Consider the following 24,687-nt stretch of genomic DNA (forward strand, 5'->3'; position numbering starts at 1 on the left):
TTGTTGAGATTCATCGTCAGTCGGCGAGGTATTGAACTGGACCTGTCAAAGATCAAATCTATCCAAGATTTGCCCCCGTCGAAGAACAAGACAGAAGTAATGAGTCTGTTGGGAAGGTTGAATTACATCAGCAGATTTATTGCTCAACTCACAGCGACTTGTGAACCCATTTTTCGACTACTAAAGAAGGATGATGCGATAGAATGGACGGCAGAATGTCAGGAGGCATTTGACCAGATCAAAGGATATTTATCAAATCCACCTGTGTTGGTTCCACCTGAACCAGGGAGACCATTAATCCTTTATCTAACGGTCCTAGAGAATTCGTTTGGCTGCATGTTGGGGCAACACGACATTACAGTAAGGAAGGAGCAAGCCATCTATTATCTCAGCAAGAAGTTTACAGTATATGAGGTTAAGTACACTCAACTCGAGAAGACATGTTGCGCCCTAACTTGGGTGGCCCAGAAATTGAAGCATTATTTGTCCTCATATACTACTTATCTCATTTCCCTCTTGGATCCGCTAAAGTATATTTTCCAGAAGCCTATGCCCACAGGAAGGTTAGAAAAATGGCAAAAATTACTCATAGAGTTTTCCATCATCTACGTGACTAGGACAGCCATGAAGGTCCAAGCGTTGGCAGATCACTTGGCTGAGAATCCTGTTGATGTAGAATACGAGCCGTTGAGGACGTATTTTCCTGACGAGGAAGTAATGCATATAGATGAGTTGGAATTACCTGAGGAACCAGGTTGGAAGCTTTTCTTTGATGGAGACGCAAATGCGAAGGGAGTTGGAATAGGAGCAGTACTTATTTTTGAAACAGGACGTCATTATCCTGTTACAGCTCAGCTGCGTTTCTATTGTACCAACAACATGGCTGAGTATGAGGCATGCATTTTGGGTCTGCGACTAGCTGCAGACATGGATGTCCAGGACGTTTTGGTCTTGGGAGACTCGGACCTCCTGGTGTATCAGATTCACGGGATTTGAAGCTCATACTATATCGACAATGTTTGCACTATCTGAGCAAGCGATTTCAATTAGTGGAGTTCAGACACATCCCGAGAGTTCACAATGAGGTTGCCGATGCATTAGCCACTTTATCATCGATGTTGCACAACCCAGACAAAATTCATATTGACCCGTTGTACAACCAGGTTGTGATCAACATGCTTATTGCAAAATGATAGAGGGAGAAGTGGATGGCGAGCCATGGTTTTATGACGTCAAAGAGTACCTCAGGATGGGGATATACCCGGAGCAGGCCACTGGAGATCAAAAAAGAGCCATTCGGCGATTGTCAAATGGACTCTTCCTTAGTGGAGGAGTGTTGTACAAAAGAACCCTAGATTTGGGATTGTTGAGATGTACAGATGCCAGTCAAGCCACGACAGTTATGATAGAGGTACATGCTGGAGTTTGTGGGCCATATATGAGCGGATATGTATTGGCGAAGAAGATTCTTCGAGCAGGGGATTATTGGCTCACTATGGAGCGTGATTGTATCAGTTTCGTGTGGAAATGCCATCAATGTCAGATACATGGAGATTTGATTCATTCTCCGCCGACAGAATTGCATACAATGTCAGTGCCATGGCCATTTGTTGCATGGGGCATGGATGTCATTGGACCTATTGAGCCGGCAGCTACCAACGATCATAGGTTCATTCTGGTGACCATCGACTATTTCACTAAATGGGTTGAAGCTAAAACTTTCAAGTCAGTAACCAAGAAGGCAGTGGTGGATTTTGTTCACTCCTATATCATCTGTAGATTTAGGGTCCCAAAAGTGATCGTCACGGATAATGGTGCTAATCTTAACAGCAATTTGATGAAAGAGGTATGTCAACAGTTTAAGATTGCACACCGCAATTCCACCCCATATCGTCCCAAGGCGAATGGAGCAGTTGAAGCAGCCAACAAGAACATTAAGAAGATACTGAGGAAGATGGTAGAAGGGTCCAGACAATGGCATGAAAAATTACCATTTGCATTGCTGGGTTATCGCACTACCATCCGGACTTCAGTAGGTGCAACCCCTTATTTGTTGGTATATGGAACTGAAGCAGTAATACCGGCAGAAGTTGAAATTCCATCCCTTCGGATTGTCGCTGAGGCTGAGATTGATGATGACGAGTGGGTCAAAACCCGTTTGGAACAGTTAAACTTGATTGATGAAAAGAGATTGGCAGATGTGTGTCATGGCCAGTTATATCAAAAGAGGATGGCGAGAGCCTACAACAAGAAGGTGCGCCCCAGAAAAATTTAGGTGGGGCAGCAGGTGTTGAAACGAATCCTGCCGCATCAGGCCGAAGCAAAAGTCAAGTTCTCCCCGAACTGGCAAGGACCGTTCATTATAACCCGAGTGTTGTCCAATGGCGCTTTATGTTTAAAAGATATCGACGGGAAATGCGTCGACATGGCTATCAATTCTGACGCAGTTAAGAGATATTATATATGATTTCTTTTGATTGTAATTGTTGTTTGTGGTTGGCATTTATCGGAGAATGAAATGACGGAGGCAATTCTTTCTTCTATCCAAACACTTTAACCTTTGCTTCCCCTTTTGAGCCTTATTCATTCTTTCATATCCCTCTTTTGGAATCAGTAATTAAAATAAAAGAAAAAGAAAAAGAGAAAAATAATGATAATAAATACAAAAGAAAAATCACAAGAAAAACAAAGGAATTGGGAACTACGTTTGACCTGATTCCTCAAAGAAGGATACGTAGGAGCCTCACAGCTCGGTCATAGTGTATCAAAAAATAAAAATCCCCAAGCAAGAAAAACTGGGGCAGAAGTTGTGTTTATAATTTTGGGAAAGAAGGTTTGATTCCAAGATTTACCCATCAAAACTATTTTGAGTTTTTTTTAATACCCCTTTTCCTTTTAACCAGACACGAAAACCCATATTGATGTCCAAAAAGACCTCCCGATCAGTATCCGAGAAGTGCCCAGTCATGAGTCAGGGAGTAACACTCTGATCCCCAACAGAAAGGAAGATCATAAACTGGGAATGAATTAATAGTCGAAAGGATCCCCAGCAAAGAGAGTCATATCGACAACACTCCAATCCCCAGCTAAAAAAAATAAAAAAATGAGAGAGTCTTATCGGTGAAAACCTTCACAGGCACCATGAGGCGACGGGAGTTGAGAGAAATGAGAGAGTCTTATTAGTGAAAACCCCTCGAAGGGCACTGTGAGGCGACAAGACAATATTGGCGGAAAGGATCCGCATTTGGTAAAGAGTTGAGTGCCTATTTATCCCCAGCAACATGAGGTCGTCCGAAGGGTTAATTGATACAAATATACTGGGTTGATTAATCTGGAATGCGCGACATGATCGTTGGGATCGGTTATATCATTCAGATAAGTTCTTTTCTTTCCTTTTCCCCAGCATTTGTTCAGAAAGACTTCTTCTTTTTCTATTTTTTGAAATCATCACTTTTTCATTTCTTGGTTTAAAGACTTTACCTCCCCAGCAGTTTGTTTTTGAAAAAGATTTTCAGAGCTTACTACCAGTTGCCAAAATGGTGCAAAGCAAAAATGCGAATAGGACAGGCCAAAGATAAGGCGACAAAGAAAAAAAAATGTTGGTCACAAGACCAAATGATGAATGGGTCTAGATCCCAAAGGGACCAAATTTCCAGGGGAAGTTGGAGAAAAACGAAAAAGCAACAGTTAAAAGGTTATGAGGATCCCCAGCAGATTTGCGAGATACAGGAATAACTCCGACAGATTCTCGACCAAGTTCCGCAATGGTCGGACAACACAAAGCGGGGAAGAAGGAGAAAAGAAAAACCATCCCCGGCAGGAATATCATCCCCAGCAAGTTTTGTAGCAAAGCAGGGAAAGGAAAAAGGGAAAAACCATCCCCAGCAAAAGTGGCACGACCAGTCACCACGTTTTAAACTAACAAATTTTTCTTTGATTTAAAGCAGGGAAAGGAAATATTATTGACAGCAGGAAGACAGAGTCACAAAGAAGATTATCAAACTGGGGCAGTAAATTTTCTCTCATTACGAAAATTTTCTTGAAATCGGATAGCCATTTGGGAAAGAGAGAACATAACACAAGTTTTGAAGGAAATAAAATCCCCAGCAGTATATAAGAAGGGGATACAAGTTTTTAAAGAAAAGCAATCTTGGAAGAAGCAAGATAACCCAAGTTGAAAAAGCAATGACCTTTGAATCAATATCATCCCCACCATTGTTAAAGGGAGGAAGATAATTCCCCAGCAGTGTTATTCCCGACAGGTTTCAGGGAAGTGAAAGCACCAGCTTTAAAGGAAATAGTCTTTGAAGAAGGAAAATGACATATTGGTGAAATAAAATATCGGTGTTATCCCCAGTAGTTTTCAGAGGAATAAAACACCAGTTTTGAAGGAAGAAGTTTGTTGAAGTTAGGAGCCCGCCTGTAGAACGGAGGTTGTTATATTTTTAAGTGGTTGAAGTTAGGAGTCCGCCTGGAAAATGGAGGCTGATTTATTTTTCAAAGTTGGAGAAGTCAGGAGCCAGCCTGTAGAACGGAGGTTGTTTGTTTTAAGTTGTTGAAGTAAGGAGCCCGCCTGGAAAATGGAGGCTGATTTATTTTTCAAAATTGTTGAAGTCAGGAGCCCGCCTGGAGAATGGAGGCTGAATTATTTTGAGAAAGTTGTTGAAGTCAGGGGGCCACCTGGAGAATGGAGGCTGAATTATTTTGAGAAAGTTGTTGAAGTCAGGAGCCCATCTGGAGAATGGAGGCTGAATTATTTTGAGAAAGTTGGAGAAGTCAGGAGCCCGCCTGTAGAATGGAGGTTGTTTATTTTGAGAAAATTGTTGAAGTCAGGAGCCCGCCTGGAGAATGGAGGCTGAATTATTTTGAGAAAGTTGTTGAAGTCAGGAGCCCGCCAGGAGAATGGAGGCTGAATTATTTTGAGAAAGTTGTTGAAGTCAGGAGCCCGCCTGGAGAATGGAGGCTGAATTATTTTGAGAAAGTTGGAGAAGTCAGGAGCCCGCCTGGAGAATAGAGGCTGAATTATTTTGAGAAAATTGTTGAAGTCAGAAGCCCGCCTGGAGAATGGAGGCTGAATTATTTTGAGAAAGTTGTTGAAGTCAGGAGCCCGTCTGGAGAATGGAGGCTGAATTATTTTGAGAAAGTTGTTGAAGTCAGGAGCCCGCCTGGAGAATGGAGGCTTATTATTTTGAGAAAGTTGGAGAAGTCAGGAGCCCGCCTGTAGAACGAAGGTTGTTATATTTTTAAGTGGTTGAAGTCAGGAGCACGCCTGTAGAATGGAGGTTGTTATATTTTTAAGATGGAGAAGTCAGGAGCCCGCCTGTAGAACAGAGGTTGTTTATTTTAAGATGGAGAAGTCAGGAGCCCGCCTGTAGAACGTAGGTTATTATATTTTTAAGATGGAGAAGTTGTCACACCTCCTTTTTGCGTGCCCGCCCCGAAGGGTAAAATGCGCGAGGGAGTTTTTTCAAATTTAAGTGACAATATTCGAAATGGGATTATTTATTTAATTCAGAGTCGCCACTTGGGAAAAGTTTGGCTTTTGGTGTCCCAAGTCACCGGTTTATATTGAATCCCAAATCGAGGAAATTTTCGACTTTCCAAATGAAGTCTGCGAACCAGAAATTCTAAGTAAGGAATTCTGTTGACCCGAGGAAAGGTGTTAGGCACCCTCGAATCCCGTGGTTCTAGCACGGTCGCTTAAATTGTTATAATGGCTAAATATATGATTTAAATACATGTTGTGATTTATGTGCTTTTATTAAGTTTAAACCGCTTTTATTATTATCATTTATTTTTATAGAATTGCAACGTCGTGAAAATGCATCTCAAACCACGTCACAATCAATGCACCCGTGGTTGTTAATACATTCCGACTTCGTTGAGATTTGGATTTGGGTCACATAAATGCGCACCTTAATTTAGGAAAGTAATATTATTCAGTCGCGCCTAAAGAGTCTAACGCGTTATTATCTTTGGGGAGGGCAGTGAAATTCACTAAACAGTCCACCCCAAATTCTAAGTATTTTAATATGTACATTCATGAGGGGCCCGCAATTTGTGCATGTTATTTGGCGAGGCTCATCTCATTTTGAAAGGACAAACCTACAACGACTATATTTTCTATTTGTTTGTCTCTAAAAATAGAAGAAACGAAAATACATACTAATTGGATCACATACTTGGCCAACTCCGGGTTCTTATTAATTATCAGATTAATTATCTCTGAGGCGGGGAATGGTTTCACGCCTTATTCCAGGGGATAACATGCTTCTAATTTAATGAAGAGAATTACATACAGGATTAGCAAAATGCTAAACTCATGCTAACATTCTTCGAGTTGAATTTGAATTAGCTTGTTTAAGCTGGATTAGTGGAATTAATTATTATAAAGCTGCTACTAATAGTAATTCGAACACGGTTCTATAGACTGTCTAACGAAATCAGATTTAATAAAGTTAGCTCGAATGATACAAAAGAAACTATATTACATTGAGCAAGATTAGAAACAGTACCATATGTACAAAATATAACCAAAGATGGAGTCTAGTTATTGTTATACCAATTACTCGTGCATTTTTTACAAATTACATAAGGTACATCATGCGTACAACTAAACAAACTTAGTCATTGTGAATCACAATAATTAAACCAACTGAGTTTTCGATTAGATACGAAACTCACTAATGTGTTCTCTATTGAGCTACAAACTAAAGAATTACACAATTTTAACAACATTTATAAAGCTGTAAGTAAAGCAACGACTGATAAAACTCCTTTGCATCTTTCATTTCATGCTTTTAACTGTTACAGCAGTATGATATTCAAATGTGTACCTGGAAAGTGCTTACAATTGAAGAGGCAGAAAAGTCAGTAGAGCAGTAGTAGCACACACAAAGCAGCAGTACAGCAGGACTAGTAAAACCAATAACAACAGCAGCAGGAATCTCCAGGAAAGAATAGAACCCAAAGAGGAAGTCAGTAGCTTAAAAAGTAGTGCTTAAAAATCAACAGATAACTAAGCTGCCCGATAAATCCCAACAGTACAAGAAGATTGCTAAGATTGCAAGAAGAGACAATAAAACAGTAGTTTCTGATTTTTGAATTTCTGAGCAGAAGACAAAACTGAAGTTCTTTGTTGTGAAACCTAAACTTTAAACACACTAAGGCCCTGGAAAATTCTTCTTTATGGTTTTTAAAACTCTTGCTCTCTTTCTGATTTCCACACCCTCTCTTTTCTGATTTTTCAGAACTATCTCTTATTTTCAGAATTATCTCTTTCTAATTTTCAGAACTAATGCCCTCGACTCTCTCCCCAGTTTTTTAGCTTCTGTCTCTAAACTCCTCCTCTGTCTGATTCCCCCCCCCCCAACTAATGGACACTCTTCTTTATTTATAGCTTAGCATCAGACTATCTACAGCCTGTTAAACAATTCAGACTCCTCTCATGTTCTCCTGCTGTCTTTCCACTCCCCAGATAAAATAAAATCCCCCTCCCATGATATTCCCCTTACAACAAACTCTTTTCATTATTAAAATACTTTATCATTTTGTTAAACTAAACCAAACATGGGCAACAGGAATGTATCCTGACAGCACATGCTGTTCAATTATTCCTAATTCATTAAAGAACTACAAATTGCCATGCTTTTCTGATTTCCAGACATTAAAGGCACTCAATATGTCATTAATTCCACTATTGGTCAATTAATTCCATTAGTTGAATCAATGTTTTAGTACCTTATTGTCAGCTCAACTTGCCTTTAAGCATTTCAGAATTTTATAACCCCAAACTAAACCTTTTAAAACCTCTGACCATTAGTGTTTTATCCCAACTTCAACAAAAAATGAAATTCTGAACTTATGGGAGTTCAAATTCAACAAACTATCCTAACTGAATTCCAACTATTGTATTATAGCTAACAAACCATTCACAGATAGTTTTCAAACAACCAGCTAATCGACAATGGTTCGATCAAATCATATGAAGTTATCAGGAATCAGGACATTTGAACATTCAGTCCTATGAAACTAATCGACGACGTTTATCTAATCGACTATATTAATTATAACGTAGAACAATCAGTCGATTAAACAAATAATATAAATAGGGCATGAACTGTTCTTGACAATTTTGCACGATACAGGGAAAAACCAGGCATTATTGATTCGACGATGTTAATCATATTGAAATATGTATACTACTATACGGATTCAACATAACAGAATAAACAATCGACCAAATAACAGGTCTTATGGAGATGGAGAACAACTGACAACAGAAATCCCAAAATAAACAAACAAACTAAATAAACATGTCGATAAACTAATCTAGACTAAATAGATAACAAAAGGGAACAGTGAACAAACCAGAAAAGCTTAAACACAGATGACCCAGGCCCGAGCTTGATTTGCCCGTTTGAAGTCGAACAAATCCTAACCGAGGTGTTCTCGACCGAGAACACTTCGATTAGGGTCTACTAGACCCCAAACTTCCGTTTAAATCTAAACAGACTCCACAAATTCTTGTGTTCTAGGGTTCGAATCTTCAGATTTGGGGTTTTGGGATTTGTGGGTAGATTCGGACCAAACCAAGCTTGGTTTGGTCACGAGGAAGGTCAAGGGGATACCTGGTATAAATTTGGGGTAGGTCGGTGTAGATCGAGGTCCGACTCGAATCTTCAAATGAAGATTCGAGATGGTGGGGGAAGATTCGAGACCCACGGCTAGTGGATCTATATTCAGGGGGTCGAGGAGGTCCTAGGGTGTTAAGATGGTGGTCACCGACGTCCTTGCCGCCGGGTTTATGGTGAGGGGAAAGGGGGGCGGTGCTAGGGTTCTAAAAGGGTTTGGGTCTGGTGAAGACGACCTAAGGGCAGGGGGGGTCTGGCTTGGGGGCGTGGGGTAAGAAGGATGGGCTTATATATGGGGTAGGTGAGTGGATCCAAGCCGTTGGATATGATGAGATCAACGGTTTGGATTACTTTAACTGTATGAAACGGGGTCGTTTGGTCTTATGCTGGAACGGATCAAACCGGGTTTCATTGGGTCGGGTTAAGTAATGGGTAAGGGAGATGGGACGAGGGCCGTCAGATCGACCTGGTTTGAACGGCTGAGATGGATTGTCCTTGAAACGACATAGTTTTGGTGTCAAACTACGTCGTTTTGGTGGCCTGGGAGATGGGTTGCTTGGACCGACTGCCTTGGGCTGCTTTTGGGCCTCAAATTAAAAAGAAAATAGGCCCAATCCGATTTTTAAACCAATTTGCACTCTTTTCTTTTATTTTCTAATTTTAAAACACAAAACCTAATTAAAAAATGAAATTAAACACCCATTAATTAGCACTTAACACAATTATCACACACATATTAAAATATTTAAATAGGTAAAATCACACCATGGCGACAAATAGAATAAAAGATGCATATTTTTTGTGATTTTCCTTTTTATAACTGAATTATGGTTTAATTACACACGACATATATATTTTGTATTTTTTGTTTGATAAGACTAAATAAGAATGGACAGAATCACAAATAACTACCAAAAAAAGTCACGTAAATTCCAAAAATTGTACAGCGAGACCATTTGTTATTATTTTGATTTCTTTTGGAGTGATTGTCGCATAAACAAAAATCACGTGCTCACAGCTGCCCCTCTTTGTCCGAAAACACGGAGAGTTTTCGTGCAAAGATAAAGTGAGCGGATATGAGCGATTTTTGCCTATTGGAATACTCCGTGTGAAGCATATGTTGAAAGATTTGACTGAATCTTTGCTTCAAAGATTTCCTACATATCCTGTGCTAAACAGGAATCAGGTCAATGTAGTTCGAGAAATTTTGGTAGCTGGGACTACCATGGGATGACAATGCTTGCTGTTACTGCTGCTGTTGTTGCCACTACTGCTCACCGACCGCCTTATTACAACCAAAGGAAACTGAAACTGATCTAACTATTTATGCCTATCAACCGCTAGTTACAAGATTCCTATCTATAATTCTTTTGCAACTTGATCTTGGGTCTTAGCTGATTCTGCTTGTAGACTTCGATCCGAATCTTGATGCTCGCCAATTGCAGGCACTTGTTTATTTCTATGATATTGAGTGAGACGGTATTGGCAGAGCTCGGTACCTTGATCAAATTTTGGAGCGATCCGCCCTTTGTTTGTTCCAATATCTCGGAACATCTTCTTTTGTCCTTTTCTTCTTTTCTTTATTCTGGACTGAGACTCATCCTGTAGGTCATCTCGATCCATGCGCCTCGAGGTCAAACCTGCTGAAACAACAAAACAAACGAACGAACGAAACCGGTCCTGCCACCTTTTCTTTGTAATTGTTACGGAATCAGAGTTAGATCGAAAGGGATTCAAAGAAAATTATGCAAAAGGAAAGCATATGAGTTTAAAGGGAAGCGTCCCTTTCGGGGAGAAAAGAAGGACTTATTTGGAGTGCATGCTGGCTTCAAACTGACATGACATGCCTTTTGGACTGGATGTCCGATCCGTATCAAACTCCAGCTTCTCATGAACCTATTGATCTGTGTTTCCAAACCGGAGAACCTTTCCAGGACTTTTAGTGATGAAGTATCCTTTTTCCGGTCGACCACGCCCTTTGTGGGTTTTCGCTAATCGACCTCTCTCATTTTGATTTCTCTATTCTCATCGCCTCATGGTGCCCGAAGGTTTTCACCGATAAGACTCTCTCACTTTATTCTTATCAATTTGATTTCTATCAGATTCCAACAATGATGTTTTCCACTTTCCTGTCTTTGCCGATTGATCAGAAGGACTTGGACAAGGTTTGGGGTGAAAAGAATTGGGATTGAACTACAACTTTGGAACCTTTTGGGCGGGATCATTGCCGAACCATTATAACTTCTGCCCCAGTTTCACTTTTAGGGGACTTCTTGGATTTTTATTTTGGTGTGACTGAACCCCAGGGAAAGGTTGCCTATGTATCCTTTCGGAATCAAGTCAAACGTAGTTCAGGCCACTTTTGTTTTTGGATTTTCTTTTTCTGCTTTACTTTGTTTTTCACTTCCTTTTCCTTTTCTCATTTTCATTGTATCTATATATATTTTCTTATTTTTCTAATTCTTTCTTCTTCTTCCCTTTTTTCTATTTGTCTTTTTCATTTCAATTTCTCTTTTTTTTTTTTGATTAATACTTTCAAGTTCCAAAGAGGGTAATCAAAGAAGAGTAACCGGTTCAAAAGGGCTTGCAAAGGGTTGATAGTGTTTGGGTAGCGAGAATGAAAGCCTTCGTCATCTCAAACTGCGCAAAGACATTGCCAGAGCGATTTAGACATAGCACTACATCTGCTTTCAAAGCGGGGTTGGCATCATTTCTCTCGACGTCGCCCATATACAAATGCTCCTCTTGGCAGTAATTTCCAATGACGTATGGACCCTTCTTTGTCGGTACAATTGCTTGTGACAAACCGCAGTCGTTAAGGTTAACATTCCGTACGGGTCTAAACCCATTTACTGTCCTCAAACTCTGCTTCAGTGATGGACATTTTCCAAATCATGAACCAATTTTCTTTAGTTGTTCCTATTTTCTCAAATTCTTTATATTTCAAATTTTGACTCATTATTTAAAGTCTGACAGAGTTCTCGGGATCTGGGCATGAAGTCCGCAAGCATGTCATGTTATTTAAAGCTGCATCATCAGAATTGAAGAGAACTAAAAAAGAAAATATAGCAGATCTCTGAAAAAGAAAGTGAGCAATGAAACATGATTTCATTTCTTGGAATTTTGGGAAGATAAAAAAAAGGTTGACATTCAGGAAATTAAAAACAGGAAACTAAAGAAAACATCTGAGTCACACCCTGGGGTAGCTCGTGATGCACAGAAAGTGGCAGGACAGGTCCATTAGGACTTCCGTTTGATCAAGAATGGCGTAGCCTTCCAGTTTTGAAGCTTGGCGCTTGGTCCCATGTATGATACCTCAGCGGCTCTAGTGCCCTCTCCTGGCTGGACCATGTGTGTTTCGCATAGCTTTTCCCTCATCGCCTCAACATATTCCCTCACTCTCTCCGAGCGTGAACACCTTATCATCTTCCTCTTTACTGTATTTTGGCTTCTGTGGTATGCGTCGAACAACCACTGGCTCGTTCAGCCGAGGTGGTTTGATCGTCCCCCATACCATATAGGCCAGCTTGGATACATCAATTTTTCCTTTTTCTTGCTCCGGGGTTGCCTTGGGCTTCCTTTCTGTATTAGCAATAGCAATTATGGCCTTAAGCGCCGGATAAAATTCCTTGTCTTCACAAATCATCCCAATTATTGGCCCGTTATTGTGGGCAGGCAGCGGATTATTGGTCACATTTGGGACGTCCTCGATTTTCAACACAATCTTCCCTTGCTCTAACAAATTCTCTACATCTTGTTTCAATGCCCAACAGTTGTTGGTGTCGTGCCCTTCTACCCCTGAATGGTATGCACACCTGACACCCTGCTGATATGATGGTGATCCCGGGTTCTGCCCGTTTGGTGGTATGGGTTGCAACAAATTCATCTGGACAAGCTTAGGAAATAGGGTGGAGTATGGTTCACCGATTGGTGTATAGTTGGGTCTCATGGGTGGTTCCCGAGGATGGAAATTATTCTGGGAAGGTCGAGGATTGTAGTGGTTTTGGTGAGGAGGCTGATTTCTGGGATGTGGAGCTTATCCCCGATTGGCTGGCTGCGACCGCTGGATGTAAGGCTGGGTGCTCATGACCATGTAGGGCTGAGGAGCATAGGTCACATTTTGGTGGGGGAAATAATGTTGCGGGGTTCTTTCTGAAAAACAAAGCCTGGGATTATGATACTCTCCTGCCTCTGATGCCGCCATGGATGTCTCTTCCTTTTTCTTCCCTCTTGCCATTCCTCTGGTCCTGCTTTGGACGGCTTGGGAGGTTGCCCTTATGGCTTCCTGACTCAAAATTCTACCCGTTTTCAGACCATTCTCCACCATCTCCCCAATCTTAATCGCTTCTGCGAAAGGCTTTCCCATGGCTGACATCATGTTTTGGAAATAGTCGGACTCTTGAGCCTGGAGGAAAGTAGTGACCATTTCTATCTCGTCCATGGGAGGTTTTACCCTTGACGCTTGCTCGCGCCATTTTATGGCGTATTCTCTGAAACTTTCCGAGGGTTTCTTCTTCAAGTTTGACAAGGCATTTTTGTCCGGTGCGATGTCAATATTATATTGAAATTGCCCTACGAAATCTCTGGCAAGATCATCCCATATATACCAACGAGATATGTCCTGGTCCATATACCACTCTGAGGCGATTCCTACCAGACTTTCCCCGAAGTATGCCATCAACAATTCTTCTTTGCCTCCGGCTCCCCGCAGTTGGTTGCAATACTTTTTGAGAAGAGCAATGGGGTCGTCGTGCCCATCATACTTCTCAAACTTTGGAGTTTTGAAAACCCACGGGTAGATGCACGTGAGGGAACATGCATAGATCGGTATAGGAGATGCTCTTCTGTCCGCTCAAACCTTGCATGTTTTTCAAATTCTGCTCAAGGCTCCTTATTCTTTTGGCCATCTCATCTTGTTCAGCAATTTTGGGGTTTTGATCCTACCCAGGTGCAAACTCGTATTGAGTTTGTTGAGGATGAGTGCTGGTGGTGAACTGAGTTGGTTCCAGTGAGAAGGATGGTGCTTGAAAGGTGAATGAGGAAGAGTCAAAATTGGGCCTGTGTGTAGTGGGTTGTGCCATGATTGGGCAGGGCGGTGCAGTGAATATGCTTATAGCGACATCCGTCGTTGACATCCAAGGGCAAGACTCAGAGGGTGATCCTGCGGAGTGGGCTGAAATGGTCGGGTAACCAAATGGGGTAGTTGGATAGCTTATGGGGATATTGGAAGTCCCACTTGTTCTGTAGAACAACTCAGGGAACCCAGGTATTACACTCGGTGGCTCCTTTCCATTATTCCAGTCATCCAACATCTCCATCACGCGGAGCCTCAGGATTCTGTTTTCCTCAGCAGTTGCTAACTTGGAAGTCGGGACGGCCGAGATTGGACTCTCCTCAGAGACAGGAATTGTCGGCAAAGGAATTTCCGAAGACATCGCTATACTCCCCTTCGATCTTGTGAAGTGAGTGTGAATACTCCCTCTTGTCTTAACAACGGGTAACCGAACACTCCCTTTTGACCTCGTGAAGTATGAATGTGAGGCCAGACTTCCACCAAACCAACCACCTTTCTAAAAACCTGGAAAGACTCAACGGCAAACAAACGGTTAGTTCGAAACAAATAACAGATAGGTAATCCCACGTTGGGGCATGATGCACCTATACAGTTAAGTGAATTTCTACATGTTTGCAACGAAGACATGCGTCATTCCGGCTTCTCTTTGGGATTCCCTTTATTTATCATTTTTATTTTTTATTATTTATTTTTATTTATTTATTTTTTCCTTTTTTTTCTTTTTATTACTGTTTTCAATGTTTGCAGTTAAAAACGTGACCGAATCCGATGAGGATTGCCTACGTATCACGATGCCGCGTGAATCAGATCATTACGTAGTTCAAAACAGATGAGTGTAAAAGGAGCCCACATTTTATTCCTGAACAATCTATTACAAACTAACATTCTTTGAAAAAGGAAAATAACAAGCATCGAAAATAGTACAGACTCAACAGACTAATACACCTTGAATGCAAAAGACGGACAGACTCGACCTATGAATACATTAAGGTTCTGAGAACTGGCGTCCGCGGGGCATCGTTCGGCCTCGCCGCAGTCCTAGGTGTGAGATCCCTTTCAAGTTGTTCCAGCTCATGCATGGTCTGCTTGACATAACCCATCACTGCCGAGAGAACGGTAATACTGGTCATGTTTTCACACTGTAGACACCGTCTGATGATGGCGTGGGCAATGGTCCTGATCTTATCTCTGGTTTGCTTCTTTTCTATGAGCAGGCATTTTATCTGATCACTGCACGTCTTTAAAACCTGAGAATCCTGCACATGTTGATTCTTCAGTTGTCGCACTTCTACCTTCATTTGGGCCAACAAGTCGTAACAGTATCCGCTCTCAATTTGGAAATCCTCGACCTGCTTAACTGCTTTAACCTTGAGTGTAGCCATCTCTCTCTTCATTTTGGCAACAGTTTTCTCGTGGTCGCGTTTCAATTGACTCAAGTATCGGCGATGCTTATCTGCTCTTGTACCCCACTGTACCTTGAGCTCTGCCATGACGTTTTCAGACTCTTCTAAACCATCTCGCCATTCCCTGACTTCACTTTTCAGCCCTTTTATCAACTGCTCGTCTGATCGACTCCTTGGTTGTTTATCAAGAGACAATCTCAATTTCTGGATTTGGGCCCTAAGTTCTTCATTTTCTTGGACCAATCTATTCTTTTTGCCTCGATCTGCAGCGATTTGCGTACTGTTATTGAATTTTAGACTGTCGACTTGTTGCTTCAAATCACCTATCTATGCCCGATACCCCTTTTCTTTTGCTAACCAGTTCCATTGCTCTTGGGATGACTCAACGAAATCTTTGAGATGAGGTCTTTTAGCTGGTCTCTCGCAGGATATGTCACCTCTAAACCAAGCATCATACCCCGGGGCAACTTCCCCTTTAGCCGTATCCATCACACAAGTGTTTGCTGTCAGGTGTTGGCACTCACTCCAGATTTGGCGGACTTCTTCTTCGGGAAAACGACCGTCTGGACTGATTTCAATCACTTGGGTACTCAAGTCTTCATCTTTCGGAACTACTTGATACCTCCCAAGTTGCCTCAAAACCCGATACGATGCATAAGGTTGGATGCTTTTAAGTCCCATCAACAGAAAGTGGGGCCTAGTTGTCGGCATGTATATGATTTCCTCAACCGGCAACCATCCGAGCGTCCACTAGATTTGGTTGGCAGTGAGAGTTCGAAAAAATAACGTCCAAGCTGTGACTCCCTCGGGTAGACTAAACCCTTTGATTCTTGTGTAGAATTCTCCAATACAAGTTTTCTCGGGCGAATCGTAACCCAAGAGCGGGGAGCGGTGGCATAAATGATTGGTCATCCACATTTGCAACAATAGGTTACATCCTTCGAAAAAGTCACCCCTGGCTCGGCAAGCAGTGAGAGCCCGGAAGATGTCAGCCATAATCATAGGCGCCAGAGTACTTTTATCTTGGGTGAGCAAAGTACTGACGACCCCAGTTACTTTTAGATCGATGTTTCCGTCTTTCCTTGGGAACACTATAAGACCCAAAAAAGCTGTCATAAAAGCTACCAGCCTGTGTTCGTCCCACTTTTGTTGGTTTCCTCTACTGTATAGTTTGAAGTCTGGCTTATTGAACTCGCCCACGTGGTCGTATCTAGCATATATGAGGTGGAGACTGCAGAAACCTTTAGCAAGATCTGGATGGTGAAATGTTCGGGGTATTTTTAGGAAATCCAGAAACCGGTGTACCGTGACGGCCCTAGGTGCGATCAAGTACTTGAACCTTAACGGGGCTTCATCACCTCCGATGTATCCTGCTATTTCTTCCAATGTCGGGGTGAGCTCAAATTCCAGAAATGAAATACATTATGTGCTGAATCCCAGCAAGTGACCAATGATCTGATAATATCACCCCGAGGCTGAATGTCTAGTAAATCCGGGAGATCTTTCAAATACTTCTTTACTTTGTCTTGACCCTCCTTGCCTAAATCATTCCACCATAATCGCAACTCGAAAGGGATCTTGGTCATTATTGAAAAGGGTTTGTTTTGTATCGTGCTCATTCTGCACATTTATTAAGGTGGTTATGCCAACGAAAAACTTTCATTAGACTCAAGGAAATAAAACTATGTTTTTTTTAAATGATGGACTCGGTTTTCGAATGCGGCCTTTAGCACTTCGGGAACGAAGATTTTAAGGCTGCGAGGATCAACCGGTCGAAAACCAAAATCGATGACCAAAGACGACCGTTTATGCAATGGCAGCCTTCCGCCGTCCCTTTCGGGAACATTCGGCTGTTTTTGACAACGAAAGCATCACTTGATTATTTATTATTTATTATTTTTTTTTTAGGAATGGTGACCCGATATAGGGAACATGGCCTCGCAGATCCTCGGGACGAGGATCTTAAGGCCATTGGGCAATTTGGTCAAAATTTAAAAATGACTAAAATGGTTGTTTATGCAAAGATAGTCTTCCGGCGTCCCTTTCGGGAACATTTGGCTATTCTCGACAAACGGCATCACCCGACTCACAAATTAAAATTCTGATATTTTGGCTATTTCCGAAAACGGGGAGGTTGGACCCGATGAGGGCTGCCTACGTATCTCGCACCCTGCGAGAATCAAACCGGCGTAGTTCGGGCCGATCAGGCGTAGAGGAAATAAACTAAACCCCTTCTGAATACAATCTTTTAAAGAAAAGGAGAAAATATTTTTTCTGGATTTTTATATTTTGTTTTTTTTTTTTTTTTGAAAAGAGTCGAAGACTAAAGAAATATTTTTTCTTTGAACTTTTTTTTTTACTTTTTTTTTTGAAATTTCGAAAAATCTTTTAAGGAAGTATTTGGACTATTAGTCTGAATTTATAAAAGAGATACTACAAAAGAAACAACATTTTTTTTTTGAATTTTGAATTTTCCTCTTTTTTACTTTTAAATAAATATAAATTTTTTGGATTTTGAAAGTGATTAAAAGGAAAAAAAAAATTTATCTATTTTTTTTTAATAAATCAAACTAAAAGACAAATTTTGTTTTCATTTTTTGTTTTAAGAAAATTCCGGCGAGGTTTTGACACTACTTGAACATTGGTTTTCCAAAAATAAGTAATTATCTCCCTACGCTGTTATTTTCTTTCCTTTTTTTTTAGAAACCGGTCAGCATGCAGAACTGAAGCAAATAAATGCGCAAAACAAACGGGATGCAGCAGGATGGTCTTTTCATTTCAGGTTACCTGTCCTAGACAGACCCAACCCCTGTGTTGAGTCCCCTATGTCAAATGCAACATGATGCAAATAAGCGTTCCTACTAGGGATCCGGCATGAGGTCATGTCATTTTATGTTCAAATCCTGAGTCGGTGTTCTAGACTGTGTACCCGAGCGGACAACTCGAGTCGAGGAGGGGGCAACTTACCGGGAACCAAAAGGCCATCCGGCTTTGTAACTTGTCCGAGCCTCTTTTTCATTTAAGGGTATTTGACACTAACAGAATAGGGAGTCTCAACCAGTAAGCACATCCCCAGAGGTGAAGAGAAAAGGGTTTCAGCACAGTTTATATACAGTTCAGATAATATTAAAGCGGTAAAAAGACAACATTTAGCACGTTATGCCAAAACATGTAATAAATATCAGATAATAAAGCCAAATATAACAATTATTCTAAGCTCGAATTCTTGAACCCTGAACCAGTGGTTCTGGGTTAAGTCCCCAGCAGAGTCGCCAGAGCTGTCACACCTCCTTTTTGCGCGCCCGCCCCAAAGGGTTAAAATGCGCGAGGGAGTTTTTCCAATTTAAGTGACAATATTCGAAATGGGATTATTTATTTAATTCAGAGTCGCCACTTGGGAAAGGTTTGGTTTTTGGTGTCCCAAGTCACCGGTTTATCTTGAATCCCAAATCGAGGAAATTTTCGACTTTTCCAAATGAAGTCTGCGAACCAGAAATTCTAAGTAAGGAATTTTGTTGACCCGAGGGAAGGTGTTAGGCACCCTCGAATCCCGTGGTTCTAGCACGGTCGCTTAAATTGTTATAATGGCTAAATATCTGATTTAAATACATGTTGTGATTTATGTGCTTTTATTAAGTTTAAACCGCTTTTATTATTATCATTTATTTTTATAGAATTGCAACATCGTGAAAATGCATCTCAAACCACGTCGCAATCAATGCACCCGTGGTTGTTAATACATTCCGACTTCGTTGAGATTTGGATTTGGGTCACATAAATGTGCACCCTAATTTAGGAAAGTAATATTATTCAGTCGCGCCTAAAGAGTCTAACGCGTTATTATCTTTGGGGAGGGCAGTGAAATTCACTAAACAGTCCATCCCAAATTCTAAGTATTTTAATATGTACATTCATGAAGGCCCCGCAGTTTGTGCATGTTATTTGGCGAGGCTCGTCTCATTTTGAAAGGACAAACCTACAGCGACTATATTTTCTATTTGTTTGTCTCTAAAAATAGAAGAAACAAAAATACATACTAATTGGATCACATACTTGGCCAACTCCGGGTTCTTATTAATTATCAAATTAATTATCTCTGAGGCGGGAAATGGTTTCACGCCTTATTCCATGGGATAACATGCTTCTAATTTAATGAAGAGAATTACATACAGGATTAGCAAAATGCTAAACTCATGCTAACATTCTTCGAGTTGAATTTGAATTAGCTTGTTTAAGCTGGATTAGTGGAATTAATTATTATAAAGCTGCTACTAATAGTAATTCGAACACGGTTCTATAGACTGTCTAACGAAATCGGATTTAATAAAGTTAGCTCGAATGATACAAAAAAACTATATTACATTGAGCAAGATTAGAAACAGTGCCATATGTACAAAATATAACCAAAGATGGATTCTAGTTATTGCTATACCAATTACTCGTGCATTTTTTACAGATTACATAAAGTACATCATGCGTACAACTAAACAAACTTAGTCATTGTGAATCACAATAATTAAACTAAATGAGTTTTCAATTAGATACGAAACTCACTAATGTGTTCTCTATTGAGCTACAAACTAAAGAATTACACAATTTTAACAACATTTATAAAGCTGTAAGTAAAGCAGCGACTGATAAAACTCCTTTGCATCTTTCATTTCATGCTTTTAACTGTTACAGCAGTATGAGATTCAAATGTGTACCTGGAAAGTGCTTACAATTGAAGAGGCAGAAAAGTCAGTAGAGCAGTAGTAGCACACACAAAGCAGCAGTACAGTAGGACTAGTAAAACCAATAACAACAGCAGCAGGAATCTCCAGGAAAGAATAGAACCCAAAGAGGAAGCCAGTAGCTTAAAAAGTAGTGCTTAAAAATCAACAGATAACTAAGTTGCCCGATAAATCCCAACATTACAAGAAGATTGCTAAGATTGCAAGCAGAGACAATAAAACAGTAGTTTCTGATTTTTGAATTTCTGAGCAGAAGACAAAACTGAAGTTCTTTGTTGTAAAACCTAAACTTTAAACACACTAAGGCCCTGGAAAATTCTTCTTTATGGTTTTTAAAACTCTTGCTCTCTTTCTGATTTCCACACCCTCTCTTTTCTGATTTTTCAGAACTATCTCCTATTTTCAGAATTATCTCTTTCTAATTTTCAGAACTAATGCCCTCGACTCTCTCCCCAGTTTTTTAGCTTCTGTCTATAAACTCCTCCTCTGTCTGATTCCCCCCCCCCCAACTAATGGACACTCTTCTTTATTTATAGCTTAGCATCAGACTATCTACAGCCTGTTAAACAATTCAGACTCCTCCCATGTTCTCCTGCTGTCTTTTTACTCCCAGATTAAATAAAAAGCCCCCTCCCATGATATTCCCCTGACAACAAACTCTTTTCATTATTAAAATGCTTTATCATTTTGTTAAACTAAACCAAACATGGGCAGCAGGAATGTATCCTGACAGCACATGCTGTCCAATTATTCCTAATTCATTAAGGAACTACAAATTGCCATGCTTTTCTGATTTCCAGCCATTAAAGGCACTCAATATGTCATTAATTCCACTATTGGTCAATTAATTCCATTAGTTGAATCAATGTTTTAGTAACGTATTGTCAGCTCAACTTGCCTTTAAGCATTTCAGAATTTTATAACCCCAAACCAAACCTTTTAAAACCCCTGACCATTACTGTTTTATCCCAACTTCAACAAAAAATGAAATTCTGAACTTATGGGAGTTCACATTCAACAAACTATCCTAACTGAATTCGAACTATTGTATTATAGCTAACAAACCATTCACAGATAGTTTTCAAACAACTAGCTAATTAACAATGGTTCGATCAAATCATATGAAGTTATCAGGAATCAGGACATTTGAACATTCAGTCCTATGAAACTAATCGACGACGTTTATCTAATCGATTATATTAATTATAACGTAGAACAATCAGTCGATTAAACAAATAATACAAATAGGGCATGAATTGTTCTTGACAATTTTGCACGATACAGGGAAAAACCAGGCCTTATTGATTCGACGATGTTAATCATATTGAAATATGTATACTACTATACGGATTCAACATAACAGAATAAACAATCGACCAAATAACAGGTCTTATGGAGATGGAGAACAACTGACAACAGAAATCCCAAAATAAACAAACAAACTAAATAAACATGCCGATAAACTAATCTAGACTAAATAGATAACAAAAGGGAACAGTGAACAAACCAGAAAAGCTTAAACACAGATGACCCAGGCCCGAGCTTGATTTGCCCGTTTGAAGTCGAACAAATCCTAACCGAGGTGTTCTCGACCGAGAACACTTCGATTAGGGTCTACTAGACCTCAAACTTCCGTTTAAATCCAAACAGACTCCACAAATTCTTGTGTTCTAGGGTTCGAATCTTCAGATTTGGGGTTTTGGGATTTGTGGGTAGATTCGGACCAAACCAAGCTTGGTTTGGTCACGAGGAAGGTCAAGGGGATACCTGGTATGAATTTGGGGTAGGTCGGTGTAGATCGAGGTCCGGCTCGAATCTTCAAATGAAGATTCGAGATGGTGGGGAAGATTCGAGACCCACGGCTAGTGGATCTGTGTTCAGGGGGTCGAGGAGGTCCTAGGGTGTTAAGATAGTGGTCACCGACGTCCTTGCCGCCGGGTTTATGGCGAGGGGAAAGAGGGGCGACGCTAGGGTTCTAAAAGGGTTTGGGTCTGGTGAAGACGACCTAAGGGCAGGGGGTCTGGCTTGGGGGCGTGGGGTAAGAGGGATGGGCTTATATACGGGGTAGGTGAGTGGATCCAAGTCGTTGGATCTGATGAGATCAACGGTATGGATTACTTTAACTATATGAAACGGGGTCGTTTGGTCTTATGCTGGAACGGATCAAATCGGGTTTCATTGGGTCGGGTTAAGTAATGGGTAAAGGAGATGGGACGAGGGCCGTCAGATCGACCTGGTTTGAACGACTGAGATGGATTGTCCTTGAAACAACGTAGTTTTGGTGTCAAACTATGTCGTTTTGGTGGCCTGGGAGATGGGTTGCTTGGACTGGCTGCCTTGGGCTGCTTTTGGGCCTCAAATTAAAAAGAAAATAGGCCCAATCCGATTTTTAAACCAATTTGCACTTTTTTCTTTTTTTTTTCTAATTTTAAAACACAAAACCTAATTAAAAATGAAATTAAACACTCATTAATTAGCACTTAACACAATTATCACACACATATTAAAATATTTAAATAGGTAAAATCACACCATGGCGACAAATAGAATAAAAGATGCATATTTTTTGTGATTTTCCTTTTTATAACTGAATTATGGTTTAATTACACACGACATATATATTTTGTATTTTTTGTTTGATAAGACTAAATAAGAATGGACAGAACCACAAATAACTACCAAAAAATGTCACGTAAATTCCAAAAATTGTACGGCGAGACCATTTGTTATTATTTTGATTTCTTTTGGAGTGATTGTCGCGTAAACAAAAATCACGTGCTCACAGAAGTCAGGAGCCCGCCTGTAGAACGGAGGTTGTTTATTTTAAGATGGAGAAGTCAGGAGCCCGCCTGTAGAACGGAGGTTGTTATATTTTTAAGATGGAGAAGTCAGGAACCCGCCTATAGAACGGAGGTTGTTATATTTTTAAGTTGAAGAAGTCAGGAGCCCGCCTGTAGAACGGAGGTTGTTATATTTTTAAAGTTGAAAAGTCAGGACCCCGCCTGGAGAATGGAGATTGTGTCATCTTTCAAAAATCAAGTTGGAGTCAGGAGCGTCCCCGCCTGCAGAACAGAGGAATACATTTCAAGATCAAATCAGAAGTCAGTAATGAGGAGGGTTACAACAAAAATCCCCAGCATAACAAGTTTTAATGTAGAAAGCAGTGTCCCCAGCAGATAGATCGGAATAATAAAACTTTTGTTCAGAAAAGCAAAAGGCCAGTGTCATCCCCGGCAGTTTTCGAAAGAAAGGCACCAGAGGAAACCCAAGCCGACAAGAAAGCAAAGCAACCAGAGCACGTGGAAGATAGATAAGATTTTGTAATTCATAGACTATAGTTTAGTCTAGCTTTTTGTTTTCTTTCAGCATAGTGTAATAAGGAGGTCGGTAAGCAGTAGCAGCAGCATGTAACAACTGTAGCGGTTTACAGTCCCATGGTAGTCCCAGCTACCAAAACTTCCCGAACTACATTGGTCTGATTCCCTTTTAGCCGGGGATATGTAGGAAACCTTTGAAGCAAAGGTTCGGTTAAATCTTTTTCAAAAAATGCTTCACTCGGAGTACTCGGATGGGCAAAAATCGCTCACTTTATCTTTGCACGAAAAACTCTTCGTGTTTTCATACAAAGAGGGGCAGCTGTAAGCACGTGATTTTTGCCCTATGAGAGAATTACTCCCAAAAAAAATTCAAAATAAAACAATTTTCCTTTGTGTACAATTTTGAGAATTTTCGTGGCATTTTTCAATAATTATTTGTATTTGTCCATGCATGTTTATTTATTAACTTAATAAAAAATACAAAAATATGTCGCATTTGTATTTAGGATTTAATTCTACCATTAAGAGTAATTAAGTTTGTTTTACAAAATAAAAAAATCACAAAAAATAATGTATTTTGCATTTTTACCATTTAATGTCCAATTGTATGATTTTATTTTTAATTGGTATTTAATTATGTGTGATAATTGTTATTAGGAGTTAATTAGTATTTTAAGATAATTTTGGTTTTTATAATTTAATCTTAACATTTTAGCTTTATTAATTAGGAAATTGAATAAATAAAAAAGAACAAAAATAGAGAGAAAACTGGACTGGGTCACCTTTCAAATTAAATCAACTAGGCCCCAAAACCCAAACCCCTTTACCCATTTTTGTCTGCCCGGCCCCATGGCCCAAACGACCCCCCCCCCCTTTCTTTTACTTTCATTTTTCAATTACATTCACCCTTACACCCAAATAACCAAACCTTAGAGACCCCTAAACACCCACCCCCTGCTGCGTCGTCTTCTTCAAACCACCAAACAGTCGCCACCCTCAAGACTTCCCTCCCCACGAACCAGACACACCCCCTTCGTCTCCAGCCTCAGTCCGTCGAACTAGACACCTCCAGCCATGAACGACGCACAAGCACCTTAGGCAGCAACCAAACGACCTTTCTCCTTCCCCCAACTGCCCAGCGACGCCAAACCTCCATTAACGCTAGCTCCACGCCGGAGACCAACGTCCGAAATGACCACCAGCCTTCACGTCCCAAACGACCACCAGTACACCAACCAAACGACCCTTCTCCTCTTCTTCACAAGAGCCAGCAAACACCCGCCAATGACCCGTCGTCGTTACCACCCCAGCCACACCGGAAAAACCAGTGTTGCCCTCCCCGTCCGCTATTAATAGCAGCACGTTGCTGCTTCTTCTTCTGCTACGTCCAGCCAGCTTCACCTTCCTTCGTCTTCGTCGAGCTCCGGCCAGCTCCACCAGTTCATTGACAAGCAGCGTTGCTATTGTCCCTTTCTTTTTCTTCATCGATTGAACTCCATCACCATCGGAAAATGGCGACGGAAGTTT

Source organism: Nicotiana sylvestris, chromosome 6, assembly GCF_000393655.2.
Source record: "Nicotiana sylvestris chromosome 6, ASM39365v2, whole genome shotgun sequence".
NCBI lineage: Eukaryota > Viridiplantae > Streptophyta > Magnoliopsida > Solanales > Solanaceae > Nicotiana > Nicotiana sylvestris.